This window comes from Peromyscus maniculatus, chromosome 2 (genome assembly GCF_049852395.1).
Source record: "Peromyscus maniculatus bairdii isolate BWxNUB_F1_BW_parent chromosome 2, HU_Pman_BW_mat_3.1, whole genome shotgun sequence".
NCBI classification, from domain to species: domain Eukaryota; kingdom Metazoa; phylum Chordata; class Mammalia; order Rodentia; family Cricetidae; genus Peromyscus; species Peromyscus maniculatus.
In genome coordinates, this window is record NC_134853.1 from 17,290,090 (window position 1) to 17,295,573 (window position 5,484).

Here is a 5,484-nt window from a genome sequence, read left to right on the forward strand (position 1 = left end):
AGACTTTTGATAGTTCATTTACTGATATTGTCATTATTTAAATGTTATAAGAGAAAAATAAAATGGATTTGGACCTAGCCTCTGTTGGCTACATTCATAAGATTGATCAATGAAGTTGTATACTCATTTGAAAATGTGAATTTGGTTCAGAGCAGACTAGGCAGAGGAAGCAGGTTCCATCTAAGCCCTTTTACATTGGTCACCTCCCCATCACTGTCACTATCTCTTTCTAGACTTTAGACATCTTAAAAAATATGGAATGCTTCATGAATCTGTGTGTCATCCTTGAACAGGGGCCATGCTAATCTTCTCTGTATCGTTCTAATTTTAGTATATGTGCTGCCGAAGTGAGCACTCATTAAATTATTTTAGGTCACAGTAAGTTAGTTTCAATGGATGTTTGGAAAACCATTTTAGCATTCTAAAATGCTAAACCATTTCCTTGGTCCACACCAAAAGGAATATGCTAGTCTTTTTGTTGTTGTTGTTGTTGTTACTATTGAAGGAAAGTCTAACACAGCTTGATCTTCTAAAATTGACTGATTCTCCTCCTATTTTTGTGTGTAGTTTTATGCTGACTTAAGAATGAAGTTTCTGTTAAGAATGAAGATGTAAAAAGATGAAATAAATGAAAGAGTTATACCCATGAGTAGTTATTATTAAAAGAAGTTAAAATATTTGAAGGCTAAACCAGAGGTCTGCTAAAACCAGAGGTGAGCCAAAAGTCCCAGCTCTTGGTGCCTATGAACTACAGCAATGACAAGAATGGTATAATGCCACCAAGGCTGCAGTAGAGCACACGTAGATTGGTAGTAACCGACAGCCTGGTGATTAGACTTAAGAGACACTCAACAAGAAAGAACTCATGCCTCGAAATCTAACCAGCTATCCAGGGATTGTAGATGTAATTCTGAATGGTCTTATTAAAAAAGAAACACAGAGCCAAATGCAGAATTAAAAGCCCAGAGATGGAGCAGCAGCCAAGAGTTAAGACCACCTTCTTACCCCTCGCTGTCGTCCTTCCCTTCAGAAAGAGACCTACTTCCTGTGTGTCTGTATTTTTATTGACTTTCTGTTCTGCCTTCTCATTGGTTGTAAACCCAACCACATGACCTCCTCGTCACTGCCTGTCTATACAGACCTCCAGGTCTCTATGGTTGGTACTGAGATTAAAGGCGTGTGTCTCCATGCTGGCTGTGTCCTTGAACACACAGAGATTCTGCCTGTCATGTGATCGGGATTAAGGGCATGTGTTACCACTGCCAGACTTCTGCTAAATGGCTTGCTATTAGCTGATCCCCAGGCAACTTTATTAACATACAAATAAAATCACATTTCAGCACAAATAAAGTATGATGATAAGGGATGTTACGATCTTGGAGAAGAAGCTGTAACTGACACTTTACTAAACCATCAAACTGCATCCTAACCTAACTACATCCAAAACCTTTGTTCTTATACCCACAGGTAAGTGCAGTCCTTGCCATGCCTCAAGAAAACTTCTCTTTGCAATAGACAAAGAACATTAATTGCAGAAAAGTACAACCAATCAAAATGCATAGCTGTGGATCCTAGTTCAAAGAGGTAAATTTACAGTTCTGGCACCTAAGGCTCATGGAAATGTTGAAAGAGACAGAGGAACAGAGAGAGTTGGCTGTGAGATTGTGTGTCCTAAGAATGTAAGAAGCTACCCCCATAGTCTCACCAATGTGACTGACTAAACATGAGAAAAACAAATATGAACCAATACATATGCTATGTGGTCAGGGAAAGCTCAGGAAGCCTCAGCCCTATACAAAGACCTACAGGCAACTAGGGAATGCTGAGAGCAAGAGACATAGTCTTTCCCAGGGGAGAGCATACCAATCAGTTATCCAATACCAAAATAGTCACCCCTGAAAACACACACACCACAACACACACACACACACACACACACACACACACACACACACACACACACACACACACAGTGACAATGAAAAGAGAGGCCAAAAATATGAAAGAAATTAAGGAGGAGTATATGGGAAAGTTAGGAGGGAGGAAAGGGAAGGAGAAATGATATGTTTCAATAGAAAATAAAAATAGAATTTAAAAATTCATTCATGATTTCATATGCATGATATCTGTATAAATGTGTAGGAAAAACAGCTACTGATAGGACATAGGTAAATAGGTGTTGTTTTGCACTAAAAAACTTGTTTGCTAGACAGCTGGAGTGGCCCGCACAGCATACTTTGCAGTGCCCGGTCTCTCTCTGTTATTCCTTCATCCTATAGCTCTGCTTCTTCTGCAGACAGTCCTGAATCATACTTCTATTTCATATTCAGCTATTAACTGTAAATCAATGGGTAACATTTATTTGATTTGAAAACATAAATATATGCAATATTTATGATAAATAACATACTGTTTAACCTTGCTTCTGAGCTTTAAAAAAATAATATTGTACCCTTGTAAGGATTACTATGAAACCAAGAAAATTTTAAAAGGAATTTTAAGAGTTGTTGTTTGTGATACAAATTAATTAGTAGTAATTATTTCCTTGCATCTTTGTATTACTTCCTTTTTTTTACTTTTCATTTTGGTATAGTTTGAATTTGTCAAGTCAAATTGAGTATGTACATATCATTCTTTACATTTTTGCACTTTTTTCCTGAGAAATTGGTTCAATTATCTTATGATGCAAAGTAATTTTAAGAGTTACATAGAAATATATTATTTTCTTTAACATTTGGTGTGTTAATATATGTTTTAAATTCTTTGTGTGTGTATGCCTGTGTACGTGTATGTGCCTGTGTGTGCATATGTGTGTGTGTGTGTGTGTGTGTGTGTGTGTGTGTGTATACACGTACGATGTAATGCGCACACAGAGATCAGAGAAAAACTTCAATGCTCAGCTCTTTTCTTCTACTGAGGCCTCTTAGAATTGAACTCAGGTTGTCAAGCTTGTGTGGCAAATCTGATGAGGCATTTTGCCTTCCCTTAAATATATTTGAATATATTTGAATGGGTATGTTGACAGGAACAATTATTACAAAATATCTAGGAATGCTTCATGATTTCCCTCTCTACTTCTCCTCTTCCACTCATATACATACACAGAATAACACTTTTTCCCCCTAATCAAGCTCATGGGGGTAGCAGTTTAGGTCATTGGAGGTGAATATGACTATTGAGGAACAATGTAAAGTTGAGCACAAGAGCATAAAACTACTCCATGCATTTGTTGTCAAAATATAAAGTCCAATTTCTGTTTAAATATAAATATAAAATGCTGAACTATCAATGGCCAAACGTTGGGCATTACAGAAGTGAAAACGTATAAATCAAGTGTAATTGATGTGGAAAACATGAGACCACAGAGTGTTAACACTCCCTGAGTGACAACTTTAAATAACTTCTCTAAATTGGCCTGTTGCCACAGGGTTAATAACAGCTCCATAACTATGGATGGGTAATTTTACAGCCTTGCCACGTTCTGTCTGTAGCATTTAATGTGATTTCTGTTTTAGGGCTCTGATCTCCTGGCTGTGAATAAGTAATGTGGATGCATAAAGAGATTTTAACAAAAGTATAAAATAGCATGTGGCAAATTGGAAGATTCATTGGGGAGGGGTTGGGGGTCATGCAGATTGTTAATAGTTCTAAAAATAGTTTCCATTCAGCTAATTTATTCTTTGACTTGTTTTCCAAGACAGCTTAACGTGTAATCATTTCTCAAGGTCTGTTTTTTTCTAAAATATTAGTGTTATAAATAGGATAGATAAGTTCTCTTTTTGGTTCCAACTTGGAAACATTTTCAGACTAACTAGAAGATAAATACAGATTATGCTAGCAAAGGGCATTAGGAGAAATTTTCTTCTGTTCTTTTATTTTTTTATTTTTTTGGTGTGAATAGTCAGATATGTCTGCAGTGTGCTCTCAGGACAGATGGAAAGCACTCTGCAGCTAGAAAACACTTTTCTTTGTCTGTTGACTTACCTTTACATCTTGTACTTACAGATTCCTTGTTTGAATTTTAGAGCTCTAGTGCCCCATGTTGTATTCAGTCATTTGTACCAACGAGACATTAGTTTACCATATTATACAAGGCAGATGTTTTAAAGAGTTGTTTTTAATCTATGTGTATGTGTGTGTCTATGTATGTGGGTGGCTCATGTGTGTCGATGCTTAAGAAGCCAAAAGAAGTCATTGCATTGCTTGGATCTGCAGTTACAGGAGGTCATGAGCCACGCTGTGTGAATGCTGGGTATTGAACTTCTGTCTTCCGGAAGAGCATCAAGTGCTCTTAACCCATCTCTCCATCCTCACAAGTTTTTAAGCAACAATTGTGCTTAATATATACCAAGTTCTTTTGCATATTGCCCATATAGTTCATTCATCTTATTCCTTAATAATTTTATATCATAAATGTGATGTTAGTCTTATTTTTTGCAAGTGGAAAAACCAAAGCTCAACGTGGTAGACAACAACTCCATACACAGTCACAAAATTAACAAGAAACAAAGGCATGGTTTCTTTTGAAGTCTATATTTTCAGGGCTATTGCTCATATGCACACTATGATTAAGCAGCCAGGAAATCAATTTAAGGAATTATAAGATGTGTGGGAGTGGAGGATAGCATGGTATTAGAATATTTGTTTCAAATACGCATAATCCATACCATGGGGGCTAAACAATGATAAAGAGCAATGCTCAGAAATAGAATCCTTCGAGTATTAGCTCACAAGTGTATGGTAACATGGTGGGGATTGGGTATCTCCTCCATATCCACTCCGCTGCTCCTCCACTATAAAGCACTGTGCAGTTTGAGGGATTTATTGTAGCTCCAGGGGGTAGAAACTGATTTATTTGAACAATTCTTTGTAACTCTCCCTAGAATTACAAGGGTAATTGTTTTAGGCTCCCAAGCCCAAGGCAAATAGTCTGGAAGATTCCCTAGAGTGGAGAGTAATGTGGCCACCATGCTAATAAAATCAAATAGAAAATAACTGATAGTCCAGTACATGGTAGAGAGCCATAGTGGGATTGGAACATGTTAGGGCTAATTCTGGGGCCAGTTGAAGTTTGTATGTGAGAAAATGAGTGTGAGCATTGTTTATTATAATGGCAATATCTTGGATAGAAAGAACTTTGACCTGTTGCTCACTGTTGGCTTTCTGAATTTGATACACATCCTAATAACAGCTAATTGATTCTTATAAGCTTTTGACTCTTTGCCATGGACTATTCTAAGAGATTTACATTTATTATTCACAGTAAGTTATAACTTAAAGATTCTTCTTAGTCCCATTTTACAGATGAAGAGATGGGCAGAGTTAAGAGTCCAGGATTCACAGGAAGCATAAAGAGAGTTGAGGCCTTACAGCAGGTTGTTTGGATCTACAATATGTTCATGGACCCCCACACAAGTGCAGTGTCAATACTATATGTTAGATTTTATATTAACACACTGACATTTCTCAATGGGAAGAAGTTGA

The 5,484-nt window shown here is 37.0% G+C and overlaps 1 non-coding gene across 1 annotated transcript; it reads right to left on the reverse strand.

Annotated features, from left to right (window-relative positions):
- Positions 1 to 248: 248 nt before the first annotated feature.
- On the reverse strand, positions 249 to 355 carry LOC121827675 (U6 spliceosomal RNA). Its single transcript, XR_006069994.1, has one exon. It is a non-coding gene; the product is annotated as a U6 spliceosomal RNA (small nuclear RNA).
- Between the last annotated feature and the right edge of the window lie 5,129 nt (positions 356 to 5,484).